This window comes from Budorcas taxicolor, chromosome 1 (genome assembly GCF_023091745.1).
Source record: "Budorcas taxicolor isolate Tak-1 chromosome 1, Takin1.1, whole genome shotgun sequence".
In the NCBI taxonomy this organism is placed as follows: Eukaryota; Metazoa; Chordata; class Mammalia; order Artiodactyla; family Bovidae; genus Budorcas; species Budorcas taxicolor.
The window spans coordinates 23,881,449-23,905,172 of NC_068910.1; positions in this window are offsets into that span (position 1 = coordinate 23,881,449).

The window sequence follows — 23,724 nt, forward strand, 5'->3', positions numbered from 1 at the left end:
GGAACTTTTTGCCAGTTGTCAAAGTGTCTAATAAGCCCTCCATGCCCAGAATCACTTTGGCCCTCTCTCCTTTTTGAATGATTACCAAGAGGCACTGTCACCCCCTGGGGAGGCTTAGTCCCAGACTCTGCCATTTAGAGTGTAATATAAGAAGTCCTTTTCTGGAAGCAACATTGTGCGTGGTGGTACCTTTCAGCACAGTGAAAACTCCAAAAAGAGGGTGGTCTCAGCCAAGGGTCAAATTGCAGATACAATGCTTTATGTATTTGGCAGCGCTCTAGAGACAAATACATAATCACAGAGGTATGCGATCTGGTTGGAAAATTCAGGCCAGATAGAATGACATGGATAGAAAAGCACATACACAAACACATATATAACAATGAGCACTCTTATTTGTAAAAACCACATTAATGGATGGCAGCTCCCTACCTCTGAAGTGATTTATAAATTAAAATAATTGCCTCTTTGAACTGTGCAGATATTAATTGACCTATCACTAATGTACATACAGTCTCTAAACCATCCAAACATTACCTAAACATTTTATTCCCTTTACTCTGGAAACCCCAAAACCCACAAAAATAGGCTCTTTGTTCTGGTGCCAAGGGTCATAAAGGAAAAGCCATCATCTTTGATGACTTTGCAGTTCTTATTCTAGTTCTTCATCAAATTAATCTGAGTGAAATTAGTGAGCACTCTGAGATTGAATAAGTCTTCCTATTCCCCTCCCCTTTTTACAATCTCATCCCAAGCACACGGATCCATTTCTGGCTCAAATTTCTGGTAATGAGAGCAAGGCAATTCATTATTTTTTTTTAATTAATTTTAGCTTTGGGTACATATCCTAAATCACTCCAGGTTGTGGGCGCCTGGCATTTCCTTCCTACGTAAAATGAGAGAGAAACTAAATTGGCTGAGGCCCAGACATGCATGGACTATGACACGCTTGCTAGGGGTTCATTCTGGAAGGGTGATCTTGACCTAAATTGAAAGGCAGGCAGAAGAGCACAGCAGTTAGGACAGGAGTCTTAGGGCAGTGGTTATAAACCAGGACTGATTTTATTTCCCCAGTGAAAATGTGACAATGTCTGGAGACATTTAGGGTTGTTGCAACTTGTTGAGAGAGAGGTACTGCTGGCATCTGATGTGTGGAAGCCAAAGATGCTGCTAAACATCCTACAACGCCCAGGACAGGCCCCCACCCCGATGCAAAGGATTATCCAGTCCAAAATGTCAGTAGTGCTGAGGTTGAGCAACTCTACCCTAGAAGCTGCGATAGTTGAATTCACATCCCAGCTCTGCTTTTTTATGGCAGTGTGATCTTGAGTAAGTTTCTTGATTTCTTTGAGCCTTAGAAATTTCTCTTCTGTCAAATCAAGATAATGATAAAGTATCTACATGGATAGCATTTTGTCAAGCGTGGCATTTGTAAAGGTTTAAAAACATTATATTCTATTTTAATTGGAGTGGGTAGCCGTTCCCTTCTCCAAGGGATCTTCCCAACTGAGGGATCGAAGCCAGGTCTCTTGCATTGCGGGCAGATTCTTTACCAGCTGAGCCACCAGGAAAGCCTAAGAATACTGGAGTGGGTAGCCTATCCCTTCTCCAGGGGATCTTCCCGACCCAGGAATTGAACCATGGTCTCCTGCATTGCAGGTGGATTCTTTAGCAGCTGAGCTAACAGGGAAGCCCCAATTCACCAATTACTGTATTTCAAATGGAAATACAAATTGCCAAAACTTGGGCAGGGGGTAATTGCCAACTTTCAAATATTAGTTCCAAGCCCATACTTTACTTTCTCTTTATATTGATACACAATGGAAGGATAAAAAATGCATAATTTTATTTAGAAAATATATTTGGCAACAACCGAATTTTATTTGGTGTGATTAAGTGATGCTAATTTCCAAATCTCAAAATTCATTCTGTTTTGATTTAGGAACAGGAAAAGATGCATTATGAAGATATACCTTTTTCAGCATCTACACAGACCCATAGTTTCTAAGCCAGAAATACAATATTTGCTTTAATTCATAGATTTTTTTTTTTAAACAGAAAAACCTCAGTTTTCCAGTGAGCAAAGCACTGGAATAGCAGTCTAAAAATGCCTAAGAGAGTGGAAGAAAATGGAAATAAAAACCATATTCTGATATTTTTCTATGTGGTACTGACATGTAATATTATATCAGGTTAAGCAAAAATGGTTTTTATACAAAATTTAATATTTATTTGAATTAAATCAATTTGGACTTATAAAAATGTGCATACAAAAGTTTCCTGAAGTTACTTCCAATAAGAAGTGTTCTAATATTACACAGCAGTCTGCTAGTGCTTTATACCCACACTGAAAATATTTTCCCCAAATAATTTTATACATAAAAACCAAGACCTCCTGATATTTCTTAATATTACAACTCCTACTTCTTTGTGCCAGGCTTTACTGAATGGACTAAACCGCACAGTCTTTTGGTCATTCTACAGATACTGTTGAATACCAACTACATGTTCCCATGGAAATGGGTGCTAGGATTATATCATGCTTTGAAATATGCAGATGGTCAGAAGGCCACACAGGTTGGTGAGTGAGGACTCCGATTTCTAGAGTCAGAGAGAGCTGGCTTGACCTCTGGACATTTGGCTATGTCATGTAATAGACTGGTGAGCCTTTGGACATCTACTCAACCTGCCTGAGGATCAGTTTCCCCATCTGAAACTAGGTTGAAAGAGTATTTCCTGTATGTTAAGAGGATGCGGTTGACATGTTAATGTATCTATTACCACGTGTAAAATAGATAGCTAATGGGCATCTGCGGTACAGGGCAAGGAGCTCAACTCATTGTTCTGCGGTGACCTAGACGGGTGGGATGGGGGAGGATGGGAAGGAGGTCTACGAGCGAGGAGATACATATACCCACACACATATGGCTGACTTAGGGGCTCCCCCAGTAGCTCAGCGGTAAAGAATCTACCTGCAGTGCAGGGGCCGCAGGAAACATGGCTCAATCCCTGGGTCAGGAAGATCGCCTGGAGGAGGATATGGTAACCCACTCCACTATTCTTGCCTGGAGAATCCCTGGACAGAAGATCCTTGCAAGCTACAGTCCATAGAGTCACAAAGAATGGGACACAACTGAAGCAGCTTAGCATGCACGCACGCACGTGGCTGATGTGCTTCATTTCACAGCAGAAACTAACATAATGTTGTAAGACAGCTATATCCCAATTAAAACAAAACAAAACAGGATACTGGTAGACAGCATTGAACTCGAGTCTTGTTATTTATTAAGAAAACGGTTCAAGAATGATTAGCTATATTATTTTAATAACCACTGTCTTATTTTTATAGTCTAGAAATGGCCTGGTTTTGGAAAATGGAAGCTTTTTTGGCATTTTCTTCTTGAAACACACAAGAAAATTGATGGGAGAGTTTAAAAAGCATTACAAACCAGAAGTTGAATAAACCATATTTCTTAGCACAATGTGTATAGGCTTACCAAATGGAGCCAGCTGTCACAAAATAACCCAGGGTTGTTGTTGGTTTTTTTTTTTTTTTTAAGCTTCTGATCGCCAACTGGATCCTTAATCCAGTAGCTGGGCAAGCATCTCTATGAATATGCAATTTCATGGTTTGCATATTTTCCTTAGACATAGAGTAGTATTATGAAATCCTTTGTACAAATCCTTCAGTATGCACACATTCAGAACTGCTTTCTAATTGGACTTTAGATAAATGACTTTTTTTTTTTATACAGACAGCTAGCTAATAAAATTCTAAATGGTTCTGAAGAAAAAAATTACACACTAAATAGCATTTATTAGTTTTGTTACTAGAAAAATGCATGTTTCCTATGGAAAATACAAAAAACAAAAAGAAGAAAATACAAAAATTCACCTCTAATCTCAATGACCAGAAATAACATTTTGTGTGTGTGTGTGTGTGTACACACACACGCATGTGTGTATATGTACATATGGAATGTTACTTTTCTTCAACAAATTTTTCTCCTTTCATTTAATACTATACTGGGATCATTAAATGTTACTACATGAGAGCAGGGGTCAGCAGTCTTTCTGCAAAGGGCTAAATGATAAACGGATTAGATTTTGTGGGCTGTGCAGTTTCTGTGCCAGCTACTCAACTCTGCCACTGTGACATGAAAGCAGCCAGCGACAATCTCTAAATGAATGGCTGTGGCCAAATTCTGCCCATGGTGGGCTAGGCTTCTCCCTCAACCTGTAGTTCACTGACTGCTCTATACAAAAGCCTCATCAGTAATTATGATATGTTATTAAATATAATTATACTACAGTATCATTGAGTTACATTTGTTATAATAGTTATTAAGGAAAATGTATGACTTTTTAATCCTCTAGATCTTACAGATTTCTTCAAATGTTGTCTTGTTACTGCACATTTTGGGAAATTAAATATAATCAAACAATAACCAAGCATCAGAGGAATATAGTTTTCTGGAGGTCAGTTAAAAAATGCAAGAACTCTGACACTGCCCTTAATTAAGTGTCTGTTTGTTCCACCACCATAATTTCCTAAATTCCTAGTGTTGTTTTGGGAGCAGTGGTCCCATGCAATGAAGGCCAATGCTGCTGAGAGTGTTTCTGTTCACGACACGAATAGCACAGACCCAGCTCTCTGCTGCAGCTGCTACTGAGACCCAGTCGCTTTCACAAATAATAATGCCACTTGTTTTGAGATTGTTCTAGTAAGGAGGAATATTCCTTGAATTGATTCCTTTGTCTTTTAACTCTCTGAAACATAGAGGCATGGGTTATACACTATGCTCTGTAGGAAACAAACTCTGGGACAAATACTAGCATTAAGGAGATTTATTAGGGAGTGCTCTTGGGATCAACACCTGTGAAAGGGAGGATGGGGTAGAGGGACAACTTGAGCTCTGTTGTATTCTCAGGACAGGCTTCAGCTGACCCCAAGAAGAGCTCTGGAGCTGAGGTGGCTCTGCAGCATTGACTTGAGTTGGAGGAAGAGCCTGCAGACTTGACATGCTAGAGTTGACCACCTATTGGCTGAGAACGCCTGGGAAGGGCTTGGTGGCTCTCCCTAGCAGTCTTTTCCCAAAGGGGGCCAAATAACCAAGGTTGCCATCTGACTGCACTCCCAGCAGTTCATGGGTAAGCCCTTCATTCCTGAAGGGGTTTCTTGGTGTGCATCAAGACATCTACCTTCTCATGGGTTAAGTCCCAGTAAGAAACCTGCCCAAGTAAATGTTCTGTTCTCAGTATGAAAAGCCAATAAAGTGATGTTTTTGAGGTGGTGTAGAATTTTAAGTCTGGTTTAATGAAACCGTTTTGTTTAATAATTTGTTTAATCAGTCACCCTATGAATACCAAGATCTGCAGACTGTGTATGTGCAAGGCAAGTGTGCGTAAGTTAGACAGTAAAACAGATTAAAGAACCATGGGGAGCTTAGAGCGTCTTGGGGGAATGTGCAAATGTGAATTACAAGGTGAAATGATGGCAGTATTGGAAGTGATGTAACAATTATATCCTATAAGAAACCACGATTTGTTCAATTCAAATTCCCATTCTATTTTTAAACTGCTGCCTTGTTTAAATTTATTAATAAATGGTATCAGTAGTAATCACAGTTCAATTTCTACTGCAGCAAAGCGGGGAGTCACACATATAGATGGCAAGACTTGGAGATGGGCACCATGGTTAAGATTTATTATTTCTAATACACACTTAGTTATGAGCAGTCCCATGTGCCAGGTAATCCAGCTCTCAGCACTATGATCTATAACCTTCTTTTGGATGTCACTCATTCCTTCCCTCTATGATTGTATATATATTTACCAGCATTTTATAATACACTGCAGGGTTTACTCAGGGGCTCCACTGAATAAATATACTGTATTAAAAATGTATTTTGATTCACACATGGAATGCAGCCTCAGCTTTTTCTCACCTGCAAGTGAAGAATGAGGTCCCTGTACAATTAAAAAGCTAAAGTGGGACTTTATATGGGCACCTGGAGGGTTGTGGACTAAGTTCAAGATTATTAAAAAATTGATGCAGAATTTCAATAAGGGCAAAAGAGATTTCACTTGGAACACATAAAATGCCAAAATTACTACTTCAGTGTGACATATATGCAGGCATATATGACCACATGGGATTTTATGGTTTCTAGGAAATACTGGGCATCCAACATAGTTTTCTTCAATAAGGCAATTCTGTAATAATGGTGTCACTTATTTATTCATTCATTCTTTCATTCAATATAGGGTTGATATGTTGCACATTTCCAGGGAGCATCAGTGATATCATCATGTATGTGGACAGTGCCCTTGAAGCTGTACAGGACACAACCTTCACAACCATATTCAGTTTGATCAACAACATAAACTGGGTGAGTACATGCTTGGCACTGAGAATAGAGCAGTGAGCAAGGCAGATTTGGATATTACCCCTGTAAAGCTTTACTTTAGATGAAGTCAGACAAAAAATGAGTAGCTACAAAAACCAAATGAATATAAACTGAGATAAGTCGTAGAAGTATAGGGATGATATACACAAGGACCTCTAACAAGGGCTACTAACAAATTCAGAGGAAGCAATATTTAAGTTCAGGCATAAAGGATAACTTTCTTTATGGATGTGAAAACGGGTTAGCAAAGGATGTTTCAGGAAGAGGGAAGGATATTCAGAAAGGAAAAACAAGAGCAACAAATCACATCACGAAGGATATGGAATAGCCGAGGAATTGAAGTGTGGCTGGAAAATGGAGGAGACAGGACTGGAGAGGGAGTCAGGGGCCAGGGCCCTGTAGTGAGGTCATGCTTGTGCATTATGGAGAAGACATGTGACACTGACAAAATGCATGTGGCTGATGACACGAGGGCTCTTTCAGTAGAACAAGTGAGAGACAATGGTGGCTTGTCTAGGGCAATGTTGGAAAAGGTGGGAAGAAGTAGGCAGATAAAAGAGGTTTTCTACTGAAATGTATTACCCTAACTTCATTCTGCTATTTGTTGGCCATTAGTGTGAATTATTTTGACCTTTGCATGTTCTTAGACAGTATTAAACATCAACTGTTGTGAGTGATTCTGTGAAGAGCAGAATTATTTGAAGTTAACATCAAAGACCATTGAAATCTAGTGTTGGGTTTGCCTATTAATATGTCATAATGACAATAAAATAGTCATTACACTCTCTTTCATCAGAAATCTATTTGACAACCTAAAATTTAATCCCTCTTTTCTCTTCTATAACATGGAGTATCTACTCGTTTGAGATTGTGGTGAAGATGCAAAGAGATGATACATACCTAAAGCACTCATCACAATGTCTGCTGTACCATATTTGTTGTTGGGTATTTTTTACTACTGCTTTATTCATACTTATGATGGGAGTCTGGGGTGAGAGTTAATCACCTTTTTTCCTCTGAGTTGGCTGGGCACCAAAATTTTGGGAAAGAGATGCAGCAGTTAAATGAAGAGAGATAAAAATATTAGCTTTATCACCAATATCGCTGAATTTAAGAACATGATTGGCTTTTCTGCCCACTTGCACCAAATCTAGCAATGGATACCCTTAACTGAAGTAAACCTGCATATCTGCACCTCAAAATTGTTCTTGTGCCTCCATCAGGAACACAGAGGGTTTGAGCAAGACCAGGACCCTGCCCTGATTCAGGTGTGCTTATGTCACGGAAGAAGTGAACAGTACACTTTCACTCTTCCACGGAACCAGAGAGGGGAGAAATTGAGAGCGAGGACCCTGGAGTTTGAGTGAGTGAGTGAACCTGGCTGTGCCATTCATCAGCCAAGCAGACATACAAGTGCCTCCGAGTTTCTATGAGTTAATCTCCTCACCTAGAAGATGAGGATGATAAAGTGCTACCTCACAGGACTGCTGTAAGGATTAAAGAAATGAGAATGTTGGTATCTGGCATGTAGAAATATATGTTTGCCATGACCAGCATCTAAAAACAAAGAATACAGAAAACGCTGCACTCTATACTTTTCCAATCTCATCCACCAGAAAGATTACTGTTCTTCCCCAGGGGAAGAGCATACAAGGAGAAAATATTTCTGAAAGAGAAGGGAATACATATTTCCAGTGCATTCCCTTCCTGAGGCATGGGATGAGGGGTAAGCCCTTCCTCTATGCTGAATATCAGGGAAGAGTAGGAGCTGACCTCCCATATACTCTATCATGGACTTCCTTGGTAGCTGCTATGCAGGAGACCTGGATTTGATCCCTGGGTTGGGGAGATCCCCTGAGAAGGAATGGCTACCCACTCCAGTATTCTTGCCTGGAGAATCCCGCCTGGTGGGCTACAGCCCATGGGGTCACAAAGAGTCAGACACTACTGAGCAACACACACAGACACACACAGACACACACACACACATAGACACACACGCACACACCAACTCTATCACTTGATACCTTGGCCTTGAATCTGTCCTATCTGCCAGGTCCCTGTCTCTCCCTTCAACTACAGAGACAGGGATCTGTCACATTCATCAGTATATCCTCTCTATAATGTTTTATCATGTACTGTGCTTTGCATGCACTGTGCCATTTACAATCAGTGACTGATGGATTTGAACATGAGCTTTTATGTCTGAGCTACCTTGTTTCTTAACAGACTTAATTATGAAGGGCTGCTGTCGAGTGGCAAAACATAGGCCCTGAGCAGGAAGTACGAGGTTCCCATTTGTCTGCTCCCTTTCTTCAGACCCCAACTTTCAGGATTACCCAGAAAGCTGGGTGCCTAAAGTGAAAAAAAATTTTCTTACCACAAGGCAAACACTCTTTACATTTACATTCCTTGCTTGTGATTTTTTTTCTACTCTAAAATTCTTGGGTTTCTCTGTCCAAAGCAGAAACAAAGAATTTAGAAAAAATTTATTATCTATTATCTTGATATCTTTTATTACCTTGATATCTTTCCTTCATATATATGCTCATCAATTAGATTTAGCTACATGTATGACACAGAGGAAGGATTACGTGGGATAGTTTCCCACTTAATGGAATATTAGGTTGGTGCAAAAATAATTCTGGTTTTGCATTATTGAATTTTGCCATTTGATATTAGAATACATTCTTAAATAAATGTGGTTTTGTTATACATTATTTTAACGTGCATTTCTTGCCTTATATTTTTGGCTAATGAATTATTCCTTGCTGTTTATTTTATATGTATTTTAGACTAGGGAAATGATGTTAGACAAAAATCAATTCAAATGATTTTCTTATTTGAGCTCAAAATGGGTCATAAAGCAGTGGAGACAACTAGTGACTTCAACAATGCATTTGGCCCAGAAACTTTTAATGAACATACAGTGCATTAGAGGTTCAAGAAGTTTTGCAAAGTAGATTAGAGCCGTGAAGATGAGGAGTGCCGTGGCTAGCCATTGGAAGTGTACAATGACCAACTGAGAGGATCATTGAAGTTAATCCACTTTCAACTACATGAAAAGTTGCTGAAGAACTCAACATCGACCATTCTATAGTCATCCGGCATTTGAAGCAAATTGGAGTTCGATAAGTGGGTGTCTCAAGAGCTGACTGCAAATCAAACAAACAGTCTTTTAGAAGTGTCATTTTCTCTTACTCTATGCAACAACAATGTGAATTTTATGTGACAACCAGTGATGACCAGTCCAGTGGCTGGACTGAGAAGAAGCTCCAAAGCACTTCCTAAAGCCAAACTTGTACCAATAAAAGCGTCATGGTCATTGTTTTGTGGTCTGCTGCTAGTTTAATCCACTACAGCTCTCTGAATCCTAGTGAAACCATTACATCTGAGAAGTATGCTCAGCAAATCGATGAGATGTACAAAAAACTACAACTCCTGCAACCGGTATTGGTCAACAGAAAAGGCCCAATTCTTTTCTGTGACCTGGCTGCATATCACCCAACCAATGCTTCAAAAGAACAAACTGGGCCACAATTTTTGTCTCAGGTGCAGTATCCATGTGACCTCTGTCCAGCTGACTACCACTTCTTCAAACATCTTGACAACTTTTTGTAGGGAAAATGCTTCCACAACCAGCAGGATGCAGAAAAAGCTATCCAAGAGTTTGCTGAATTCCAAAGTATAGGTTTTTATGCTATAGTAATAAACAAATTAATTTCTCATTGGCAAAAATGTATTGATTGTAATGGTTCTTATTTTGATTAATAAACATGTGTTTGAGCCTAGTTACAGTGATTTAAAATTTAGTATCCATAAACGTAATTACTTTTGCACCAACCTAATAGTTTCTTTGATTTGTACTATTTATTCACTGAAACCATTTATTTGCTATTTACTATTTGCCTCCCCCAATTACAATGTATGTTCAATGGGACTTCATCTATTTTGTCTGGCTCTTGGATGCCATGGTTTTATGCCACAGTTTAGCAAATTGTGACCAGCTGGCCAAATCCAACCTACTGCCTGCTTTGTACATAAAGTTTTATGGGGAAACTATCAGATCTGTGTGTTTACATATTGTCTTTAGTTGCTTTTGCCCTGTAACACCTGACCTGAGCAGCTGTGACAAAGATTGGGTGGCCCTCAAAACCTAAATCTTTTACTACGTGGCTGACTCACTACAGAAAATGTTGGTTAATCTCTGGCATAAACTACTAACTGATGCATACTAAGTATTTAAACACTTGCAGAATGAAGGAGTGAATGAATCAATAAACATATAACCTACATAGATAAAGAGTAGAAAATACAGATAAATAAAATAGTGTTAAAGGGATAGGACTATGCTTAAAAACTGTTTTTGTTTTTAAATCTTGTAATATTTAAGAATGTCATTTTTTAAAGTAGTTGCAGAATTTTAAAATACCACCACTTCTGTAGATTGTTGGGAATATTGAGTTCTTGTGGCTCAAAAATTGCTTCAAATCTAGATTACTGAGCCGTTGGCTCATGTTTTCATTTTTAGTTCAAAAGCCAAGCACCCTCATTCTTAATTATCCTTCTAATTGTGAGCTAACAGTGGGATAAGCCAGCCCATGGGGATTACTTGAGAAGTTATTTCCACAGTCGATGATGCGAGTTGTTCAAACATGAGTGGATCAGAAACAGACCTGACTTATGGAGTAATGTAAATAATATTTACCAAACTGGTCATTTATCAAAATTAAATTGATCCAAGACCCCATGAGGCTTGGTTATCTTAGCCTCTACTCCAGACATAACATTTACCTGATAACTCACAAAGCTCCCAGGCCAACTCCATTCTCCTTAGCTTGGCATTTCTTACTTGGACCTTTCAAAGAAGCCTTCTTTGTTTAAACTTCAGTCTGTTAAACAAGAAAAAGCAGTGAGCCTTTACATTTTTAAAAGATCAAGAAAAGAAAAGAGGAGAAAGAGACACTTTATTTGTTTCACACAAGGACGAAAACTGGTCTCGCTCACTGACTCCATCCGTCTCCAGGTTCCTCTGAGTATGGTCACAGGACTTTTAAAGCTATTTGCTCATTTGCTTAATGCTCCTTTAGGGGCCTTTCCAATGAGTAACACAGCCAAAAAAGAGGAGAGAAAATCTATTCACCAAAAGGTCGCATTTTTAAAAGACATTTTGCATACTCCATTTCACAAAAAAACAATGGTTGCAAGGGCTCTGGGACATTAATTTTTCAAAGGCAAAATATTCATCTTTAATGCACATGGCCATAGGTTCAAAAAGCAATGTTAAGTTTGTGTATGTTGGCTGGAGTAATGCTATTTAAGACTTCCTCCTAGGTCTCTACTTCAGAACAGTTTCATCCAACAGTGTTCAGTGTGTTGCTTTGCATTTCAAAGCCCTAAAATCAAACATAATCGAGGTTCCAGGGTGGCTTTCAATGTAGAAGGCATGTGTTTAAGTGGATTTATAGGCATTTACATCCTTAATGAACACTGGCGTCATTTTCTCTAAAGTAACTCAACAACACAGTACAAATTATTTGATGCCTTTTTTTTTTGTCAACAGTAAGTAAAAGATCACAGTGCCCTAGAAAGCATCCTGACCACCTGAGTGACTTCATTAAACATGGCTGCCCCATTCTGCCCAGAGTTCCCATCTATAATTAATCATGAAAACAGTTAGACTAAGTAGAATTCAATTATGATGAAGGGTCAAATTTTTGGAGGATAAAGTTGAAATGATTCTGAGGCTCAGGGTGATACAGCTCTTTGTAAAGGTTCACTTCAGAAATGACTTTTCTGGAGTGGAGAGGTGAAATGTCTTAGACTGAAAGAGGAAAGGCAGCAATTCTAGAATAGCAATGATGTATAGGAACCCACATGGAGAATGAAGATACCAAGTAGGACAGAATGCTAGAGACATTCAAAAAACTCATGCAAACAGAAATGGAGCAGGGACGCTAGTTGTGAATCTACTTCGTAAGGGATATATTTTTTTGAGGCCAATAACATATCTTTCTACACAATTTCAAATGTAGGATATTACTTAAGCCTCTTTCTGCTCCATATCTAAATCTATAGGAAGTCCAGCAGCCATGTACTCTGCTTTTATTAGACTGAGCATACCCACATGATTTTAATAAAGTTTTAAAAGGACATTAGTTTCCTGCTATTTCAATGAAAACCACTTGCAAGATGCATTTAAAGCAATAGATCTACTGCATGTCAACACATGCTCTCTCTATGCAAATACACCACTTCTCTAACAGCCAACAAAACAAAACACGGACACCCTCATCAAGTGCATGAGACACAGGAGAAAAATGTCATCATTGTAAATGTTTATGGATAAAAAAAAAGGGACAGTGTGATGGGTACCAGGGTAAGCTGCCCAGATTCCCAGGATGAAGACTGAGGTTCTTATTACTTTAATGACTGAAAGCTCAGCATCTGTTGGAGTCCTTCTCTCTGGGAATTATCAGCCAAGTAGTATCTTTTCAAAAAATTTTTTATTGCAATATTGATTTACAATGTTGTGTTTCACGTGTATAGCATAGTGATTCAGTTATACATCTACTTATTCTTTTTCAGATTCTTTCCCCGTATACGTTATTACAGAATACTGAGTAGAGTTTCCTGTACTAAGCAGTAGGTCCTTGTTGGCTATCTATTTTATATGTAGTAGTTTGTGTATGTTAATCCCAAGCCCCTGGTTTATAACATCCCTCCTTCCTCACATCTCCCCTTTGGTAACAATAAGTTTGTCCTTGAAATCTGTGAGTTTGTTCCTATTTTGTAAATAAGCTCATTATATTCTTTCTTTTAAAAATTAGATTCTGCATATTAGTAATATGTGATATTTGTCTTTGTCTGACATAGTTCACTTAGTATGATCATCTCTAGGTCCATCATGCTACTGTAAATGGAATTTACCTAGAAAGCATATTCAAAAGCAGAGACATTACTTTGCCAACTAAGATCTATCTAGTTAAGGCTATGGTTTTTCCTGTGGTCATGTATGGATGTGAGAGCTGGACTGTGAAGAAGGCTGAGCGCCGAAGAATTGATGCTTTTGAACTGTGGTGTTGGAGAAGACTCTTGAGAGTCCCTTGTACTGCAAGGAGATCCAACCAATCCATTCTGAAGGAGATCAGACCTGGGATTTCTTTGGAAGGAAATCCAAAGTTGAAACTCCAGTCCTTTGGCCACCTCATGCGAAAAGTTGACTCACTGGAAAAGACTCTGATGCTGGGAGGGATTGGGGGCAGGAGGAAAAGGGGACAACAGAGGATGAGATGGCTGGATGGCATCACGGACTCGATGGACGTTGAGTCTGAGTGAACTCCAGGAGTTGGTGATGGACAGGGAGGCCTGGCATGCTGCAATTCATGGGGTCGCAAAGAGACGGACATGACTGAGTGACTGAACTGAACTGAACTGAATATTCCATCATGTATATATATACACACACACACACCACATAATCTTTACCTATTCCTCTGCTGATGGACATTTAGGTTGCTTCCATTTCTTGGCTATTGTAAACAGTGCTGCAATGAACACTGGGGTGCATATATCTTTTCAAATTATGGTTTTCTTCAGATATATGCCCAGGAGTGGAATTGCTGGATCATATGGTATTTTTAGTTTAAGGAACCTCTTACTGTTCTCCATAGTGGCCTCCCTGGTGGCTCAGATGGTAAAGCGTTCGCCAGCAATACTGTAGACCTGGGTTCAATCCCTGGGTCAAGAAGATCCCCTGGAGAAGGAAATGGCAACCACTTCAGTATTCTTGCCTGGAAAATCCCATGGATGGAGGAGCCTGGCAGGCTTGGTGGGCTACAGTCTGTGGGGTCACAAAGAGTCGGACATGATTGAGCAACTAACTTTTTTTTTTCCACTGTTCTCCATAGCAGCTGTACCAATTTATATTCCCACAAATAGGGCAGGAGAGTTCCCTTTTCTCCACACTGTCTCCAGCACTTATGGTTTGTAGACTTTTTGATGATGGCCATTGTGACCAGTGTGAGGTGATATAAAGAATATCTTTTCCAAGGTTATACCTGTTCTCTGGAGACAGCTCACAATTCAAAGACAGGTCAATATGTGTATGTATATGTGAAGGGAAGGGCAGAGAGAGGTGTATAAAGTCATGGCTCCCTGACATCCGGTGACCTGAGGAGCCATTCTAGTTGGAAGTTATTGAAACTTTCCTTGTCCCGACCGTGCATTCCAGCATCTTCTTGGGCCCAGCGCAACTTCCTGTAATCTCCCACAGGGTTTACTCTCAAGAGACCTGCATGCAAATCCCTAAGCCAATTTCCCAGGGAAGCCAACCTAAGAGGGTGAAGACTATTCCTTCCTAATGTCTCTCTCATTCATTTTAACTTTTTATTATGGAAATATCAAATATACACAAAAGTCAAGAAAAGAATACAACTCATCAAATTTATAAACATCTTGCCACTCTTGTTTCATCTAATCTTTGTAAAAACCGTATTCTTTTAAAGTAAATAATTTCACCCATAAATACTTCACTGTGTATTTAACATATAAAGGTATTTTTGTTGAAGCAATAATCATGCCATTATTATAAGATATAAATTAACTGTAATACCTTAAAGCCACCTAAAACCCAATATGTATCCAATATTCCTTAGTTGTTTCCATTTTTTTAAAGTATGCATTGATTCGCAATTTTTTTTATCAAGAGGCTCTTTAGTTCCTCTTCACTTTCTGCCATTAGAGTGGGATATCATCTGCATATCTGAAGTGGCTGATATTTCTCCCAGCAATACTGATTCCAGCTTGTGATTCATCCAGCCCAGCATGATGTACTCTGCATATAAATTAAATAAGCACAGTGACAATATACAGCCTTGTCATACTCCTTTCCCAATTTTGAACCAGACAGTTGTTTTGTGTTTGGGTTTTTTTTGTTTTGTTTTTTGTGTGTGTTTGGTTTTAACTGTTGCTTCTTGACCCACATACAGGTTTCTCAGGAGACAGGTAAGGTGGTCTAATACTACCAGGTCTTCAAGAATTTTCCACAGTTTGTTGTGACCCACACAGCCAAAAGCTTTAGCTTAGTCAATGAAGTAGTTGATTTTTTTTCTGGAACTTCCTTGCTTTTTCTATGACCCAACAAATGTTGGCAATTTGATCTCTGGTTCCTCTGTCTTTTCTAAATCCAGTTTACACATCTCGAAGTTCTCTGTTCACATACTGCTGAAGGTTAGCTTGAAGGACTTTTGGCATAACTTTGCTAGCATGTGAAATTAGCACAACTATATGAAGTTTGAACATTCTTTGGCATTGACCTTCTTTGGGATTGGAATGAAAACTGACCTTTTCCAGTCCTGTGACCACCACTGAGTTTTCCAAATTCGCTGGCATATTGAGTGCAGCACTTTAACAGCATCATCTTTTAGTATCTGAAATAGCTTAGCTGGAATTCCATCACCTCTACTAGCTTTCTTTGTAGTAATGCTTCTTAAAGCCCACTTGACTTCATACTCCAGGATGTCTGGCTCTAGGTGAGTGATCACCATCGTGGTTATCTGGGTCATTAAGATCTTTTTTGTAAAGTTCTTCTATCTATTCTTGCCACCTCTTCTTAATCTCTTCTGTGTCTGTTAGGTCCTTACCTTTGCTGTCCTTTATCATGCACATCCTTGCATGAAATGTTCCTTTGATATTTCCAATTTTCTTGAAGAGATCTTTAGTCTTTCCCGTTCTGTTGTTTTGCTCTATTTCTTTGCATTGTTCATTGAATAAGGCCTTTTTATCTCTCCTTGCTATTCTCTGGAATTCTGCATTCATTTGGGTCTATCTTTCCCTTTCTCCCTTGCCTTTTTCTTCTCTTCTTTCATCAGATATTTGTAAGGGCTACTCAGACAACCACTTTGTCTTCTTGCATTTCTTCTTCTTTGGAATAGTTTTGGTCACTGCCTTCTGTACAATGTTATGAATCTCTGTCCATAATTCTTCCTGCACTCGAAGAGATCTAATTCCATGAATCTATTTATCACCTCCATTGTATAATCATAAGGGATTTGATTTAGGTCATAATTGAATGGCCTAGAGATTTTTCCCTATTTTCTTCAATTTAAGCCAGAATTTTGCAATGAATAGCTCATAATCTGAGCTACAGTCAGATCCAGGCCTTTTTTTTTTTTCTTACTGACTATATAGAGCTTCTCCATCTTTCGCTGCAAAAAATATAATGAATGAATCTGATCTCAGCATCCACTATCTGGTAATGTCCATGTGTGGATCCATCTCTTGGGTTGTGGGAAAAGTGTATTTGCTATGACCAGTGTGTTCTCTTGACCAAACTCTTAGCCTTTTCACTGCTTCATTTTGTACTCCAAGGCCTGTTTTAAACTTGCCTGTTATTCGGGGTATCTCTTGACTCCCCACTTTTGCATTCTAATCTCCTTTGATGAAAAAGACATCTTTTTTCGGTATTCATTCCAGAAGATGTTGTAGGTCTTCATAGAATGTTCAACTTCTTTGGCATCAGTGCTGAAGCACAGACGTGGATTACTGTGACGTTGAATGGTTTGCCTTGGAAACAAATTGTGATAATTCTGTCATTTTTGAGGCTGCACTCAAGTACTGCATTTTGGACTCTTTTGTTGACTATGAAGGCTACTCCATTTCCTCTAAGGAATTCTTGCCAACAGTAGTAGATATAATGGTCATCAGAATTAAATTCAACCATTCCCATGCATTTCAGTTCACTGATTCCCAAGATGTCAATGATCAGTCTTCCCATTTCCTGCTTGACCACATCCAATTTACCTTGATTCATGGACCTAACATTCAAGGTGTCTATACAATATGTGCTTTACAACATCAGACTTAACTTTTACCACCAGACACATCGACAGTTGAGCATCATTCCTGCTTTGGCCCAGCTGCTTCATTCTTACTTGATCTATTAGCAATTTCCCTCCACTCTTCCGTAGTACTAAACACTTTCTGACCTGGGTGACAGAGGCCAGGCAGTGGTAGTCATCTTCCAGAGTCATATTTTTTTGCCTTTTCATACTATCCATAGGGTTCTCCACGCAAGAACACTAGAGTGGGTTGCCATATTCTTCTCCAGTGGACCACGTGTTGTCAGACTCTCTCCTATGACCTGTTTGTCTTGGGTGGCCCTGCACGGCATGGCTCACAGCTTCATTGAGTTACACAAGCCCCTTTTGCTATGACAAGTCTGTGATCCATGAAGGAGCCTAAAACTAACACATCATAAATCAATTATACCTCAACAGCAACAACAACAAAAAGTCCAGATTTTCCAAGAAGCCTTACACAAATCATCTAACCAGAATTAGTCTTTCTCTGAATTCTCAAAATACTTGTGCAACATATGGCAGCAACAAAGACAGAGACTCTGAGTCACTGTTCTGCAGGTTAGCAGCAATAGGACTTTCTTATCTATAAAATGGGAATAATGTGGCATTTACCCAGATAAAATTTTTGTGAAGGTTAAACAAGAGAATGAAGGCATGTGCTATTAATTCTAAACAACTGAATTCAAAGCTTCTGTAGAATTCATCTTTGTGGTTTCTGATAAGTCTTTTACAGTTTTGAACATAATATATTCAAAACTGTACAAGATTTATGTTTGCTAGAATGTTATACTCAACTTTTGACTGAAATTCTGGATCATTTGTTATCTTCTTAACATATCGAGAAGATAAGTTATTTATACCTTTAGAGGAAAATCCTATGTTTTAGGATGTGATCATTGATCCTAAGTGTGCCCTTACATGCTAGATGGGCTTTGGAAGGTCACTTACCCTCTCTGGAGCTCAGTTCCAGATCTGTAAAACTTAAGCCATTGGTCTAAATCAGTGACTCTCAAAAAATGTCCTAGATTGCCAAGAACTTAAAAAAAAAAAATCAGTTTTCCTATTACTTAAGAGACTTTTCTTTAAAAAAGCAAACAGCACTAGTTCAAGTAACAATCCATGATCTTCCTACTTTTTATAATCAGTCATATAAAAATGATTTTATTTGCTTATGCAACCTTAATCAAAAGTAAGTAGACAGATTTTCCCCTGAGCTTTCTGTAATACTGAACCACAGTACTTAGCCACAAATTGTGGCACAAGTAATGTTAAGTTGGCAACTGCTGTTCTTAATCATTTTTATGGTTCCCTTTTGCTTGCAAAAACTGGGATGCTCCAAGATAAATCAGGCCATTTAACTTTCAGTTCTTTTATGGCATTGTCATGTTTCTGTACGAGCTTATATACTTTTTGTTATTGTTGCAAAGGGACCAAAGACATGGAATCCAGTGCGGGGTACATTTCTCACCCTGAGTGACACGTGGGCATCATCCAGACAAGGAACGGGATGAGAGACTGGAACAGAAACAGTGACTTGGGCAGAAGGAACTGGCATATAGGCTTAAACACAAGAGACAACTAGAGAAACTTTGGTACTGTGTGTAATTTAGTCTGTGTGCATACACATTTGTACTGCATAATGATGTAAAATGTATTTCTATGTATTGAGGTCAAAAAAGTTTGCTCACCATGACTCCAGACTTCAGGAAGCTTTCTTTAAAAGGCTGCTACAAGTCACCATGGGAAATAGGTGGTAGATATCAACAAAGCAGCACAAATCCATCTCTCCCACTAAAACATGAGGCTCAGAAGAGCACATCCTAGTGCTGATAACATAAGAGTCTACCAACAAGTTCAAACTGAAAGAAGGACTTCCTTCAGAAGACCCAGAAATGGGCTGCTTCAGAGAGATCCATCAGTTTACTGCATTTTGTGTTTGTCAGTGGCAGTTCTGGGCCATTTCTGTGGTGTTACATATTTGTGATCTCTTCGACTTCCTGTGGCTCAGTCACTTTTCTGCTTAGCATCTACCATGGGAGAGCTGGGACTTGCCATCTGGACTGGGAACTTCAAAGATGTGTTTTGGTTTACATTCTGTTACAATGAAGTCAATGCAAATTGTTTCTATGTCATTTTTTTTTAAATTTATTTTACTTATTTTTGGAAGAGGGAGACTAAGAGGAGTGAGCAAGGACCAGCAATGGTTTAATATGGTGTTGGCCTGACTTGAAAAAAAAATTTAACAGATGTTCATTTTGATTCATTGTTTTCTGTGGGAATTGACTTTTCTACTATTTTTCAAATTCTATTTAGATCCAGATTTGTCTTAGTAGGGGGAAAATGCTAAATTTCCATGTAGACATAGTCACTTTAACAGCGGCAACTTGCCATTTCTCCTAACTTTCCTTGTTTTTTTAGAAATAACACAAACACTTCATTGAGTTTGAGGCTGACCTGAACTTCATTTAACTCTCCTTCAAAGGTCAACTAAAAGGCATCAGTTCTCATGGAGGAAAAGAATATTAATCAGAGTTCAGAGTGAACCAGAAGAAACTTTAGAGATAATTTAATCCAATTCCTACTAATTTTGCAGAAGCAGCAGTCAAGTTTTAGAGAAGTATTGCAAATTCCCCAAGGACGTGAGGTGACTGGTGGTATAACTGGACCTAAGCTCAGGACAACCAGATAAAGCCCTTTCCACCTGGTATCACTACCTCTTTAAACACTTGGCAATAGCTCCTCCAAGATGGTGATTTCATGGAAGTCATTAGCCATGCCAATCAGATAAAACTCATCATACATTCTGTTACTGGCAAGGAAATCTCAAAAGTAATTTTTTTAAATTGAACATTTTATTTATTGGTTAATTGAGTCTATCATCATAGTAGGAGTCTCCAGAGAAAATCTGTAGTTTTAAGAGTTTTTCCTTTGACAGATAATAAGATGGGAAAGTGAAAGTGAGAGTCACTCAGTCCTGTCTGACTCTGTGATCCCATAGACCATATAGTCCATGGAATTCTCCAGGCCAGAGTACTGGAGTGGGTAGCCCTTCCCTCCTCCAGGGGATCTTCCCAACCCAGGGATCGAACCCAGGTCTCCCACATTGCAGGTGGATTCTTTACCAACTGAGCTACTAGGGAAGCCCCAGTAAGATGGAGGGAAGTTCCCAAAGCATCATAGTGTTATGTGCTATACATGGCTTTCCCCTAGAATTATTATTTTTGGAAGTAAGTAAATTATAATCAGAGGAATTATTCAAGTCACACTCTGGAAGGTGGAATTGAGGAAAGAAAGTTTCTAGCAATTTAGACAAGAGTTTCTCAACCTTGGCACTATTAGCATTTACACCAAATAATTCCTTGTTATGGCAGTGGGGACTAACCTGTGATTGACTGTAGGATGTTTAGCAGCATCCTTGGCCTCTACCCAATAGAAAGTGAAAGTGAAAATGAAGTCGCTCAGTTGTGTCCAACTCTTTGCAACCCCATGGACTGTAGCCTACCAGGCTCCTCAGTCTATGGAATTTTCCAGGCAAGAGTACTGGAGTGGGTTGCCATTTCCTTCTCCAGGGGATCTTCCCAACCCAGGGATTGAACCTGGGTCTCCCACATTGCAGGCAGACGCTTTACTGTCTGAGCCACCAGGGAAGCCCAGACACCCAGTAGAAACACACCCTCAATTGTGATAAGCAAAACTGTCTTGAGAGCTTGTCAATTTATCTTGTCAAGCTCTTGTCAATATCTTGTCAATACAGCTTGTCAATATCCCTGGGGGATAAAATAGCCCCCAGTTGAGAATCGATAATTGAAACAGGTCTGGGTGTTCAAATTTTAAGGAGATGGTTTCTTTACTAAGAGAGAGGCAGAAGGAGAGGAGAAGAGAGAAAGAGAAAGGTATTATTATTTTTTATTATAAATGTAATGCTGCTGCTGCTGCTAAATCACTTCAGTCGTGTCCGACTCTGTGTGACCCCATGAACTGCAGCCCACCAGGCTCCCCCGTCCCTGGGATTCTCAAGAAAAGAACACTGGAGTGGGTTGCCATTTCCTTCCCCAATGCATGAAAGTGAAAAGTGAAAGTCAAGTTGCTCAGTCGTTTCCGACTCTAAGCGACCCCATGCACTGCAGCCTACCAGGCTCCTTCGTCCATGGGATTTTCCAGGCAAGAGTACTGGAGCGGGGTCCCATTGCCTTCTCCATTATAAATGTAATAAATACTTATAAAACATAATACATGAGAACATATTATTTAAGCAATACTAAATTACCCAAAGTTAGTCTCAATCTGGTGTCACAGTCAACAGTCACAAACTGACATCCAAAAATCAATGAAAATAAATTTAACTCTCTAACAAAATTTCCCTAAGAGATATGGGACAGGTATTTCCCCTGAAATGTTCTTACACCCCTCTTCAAACATCTATTCATACTCTTATCACCACAGTTGCTCTTTCACAATCTCTTTTCTTCTCTCTCAAATCTGACTGTAAATGTGCTGGCTTGCCTGTCTCCTCTCCATGCTCATGCTTTAGTGTCCAATGACTCTGCTTTTCTGATGTGGTTCTCCTGCTTTCTCTTGGTCTAGATCCAGGTAACCTCTTACCAGCTTCCCACGTGGCTCAATGGTAAACAATCTGCCTGCAATGCAGGAGCCACAGGAGATATAGGTTCAATCCCTGGGTCGGGAGATCCCCTGGAGAAGGAAATGACAACCCACTCCAGTATTCTTGCCTGGAAAACCCCATGGATAGAGGAGCCTGGTGGGCTTCAAGTCCATGGGTCACAAAGAGCTGGATAGGACTGAGCATGCATGCACACACACAACATCTTACCATGTGGTTACCTTACGCATTACTGAGATCCATACAACCAAAGCCCTGGATCTCAGGCAAATACTACATCTTCCTTGAAATACTCTGAGACAGGGGAAGGTTTTAAATTCTATTGTTGTTGTTGTTCAGTTGCTAAGTCGTGTCTGACTCTCTGACCCCAGCAGGCTTCCCTGACCTTAATTATCTCCCAGAGTTTGCTCAGATTCACGTCTATTGAGTTGGTGATGCTCTCTGCCGTCCTCTTCTTTTGCCTTCAGTATTTCACACATTTAAACCTTATACAAGACTAGTTTTATCCCAGTCATACTAGAAAAAAGAAAATCAGCATCAGCAGCAAGTCCACTCCCCATAAACCCCAGAGCTCTTGGTAGGTGGTTTAGACACTGGGAGCTGTGAGAAGAGAATCAAAATGAAAAAGGATAGTATGCATCCCTAATCATGGAGGGAAAATACAACAATCTGACCTTTGCTCCCACATTGTTTTTTTCCATCAAATTGTGAGGTTGACTTCAGGATGTTTCCGTTTTATGTGAGGCCACCACCACCATCATGACCATCACCATATCATTATCATTTATTAAGTACTTACTATGTGCCACAATGTAAGCATTTTACAAGAAGGTCATACTTTCAGTACTACTACTAACACAGGTGCTGTTAACATATTTCCAACTGACTGGTGAGGAAATTGAGTCTCACTGTGGTTAAGCTACCAAGGACCACACAGCTATTCATTTTTTTATTTGTAAGTACAAGAAAAATTCCCATGCTCAGGGATCCCTGGTCTAACTTCTTTCTTTGCCATATGTTTTCTCTGAATACCTGGTATGGTAGGTGGCCAGGTAGAAGCACCATGCTGCCACTGCCGTTCCATCTTCCAACAAAGGTCCATGGATGACTAATGAGGGGCTCAGGTGGGTCACAGGAGACACTTTGCCCATAGTTTCCATTGTAAGAATCTATCCAAAAATTCTTCCCCATCCTTGCTCTAGCTCTTTCAGAACTGTCTTAAGGCCTTGCTACTCAAGGTGTACTCCACAGCATCAATATCACCTGGGAAATTGTGAGAAATGCAGAATCTCGGGACACACTCCAGAGCTACTGAATAGTTTCCCAGGTGATCTGAATACATTCCCTCAGGATGTCAGAAGGTTGTCCCAAATATAAGACCTCCGTAGTCCAGTGGTTCTCACGCTGAGCAAATGTCAACTTTACTTAGAGGACATGAGAAGTCACAGATTGCTCAGGCTCCCCTCTGCTCCAGGGCTTGGGAGTCTGTAGATCTTGGGTGGGGCCCAAGATTTTGCACTTCTCACAAATTCCCAGGTGGTCTGGGACCACAGTTTGTGTACCATCACTATGGTGAAATACACTGAAAAACTGCTAAAAGGAGGTAAACCAAACTGAAGCAGTTGATTTTCTAACAGGTTTCAGAATTGTTAATACGTTAGTACTTTGTTTCTCAAACTCCTGGCTCATTGAAACTATTTGGGAGGTAGGGAGCAAAGTAACACTGCATATTAGTATTCTACAAAACAAACTTTGAGAAACACTGCTCTACAAACACACAAATAAAGTTTGGCAATAATGATGAAAAAGAAAAAAGCTGAATGCCGTAAAA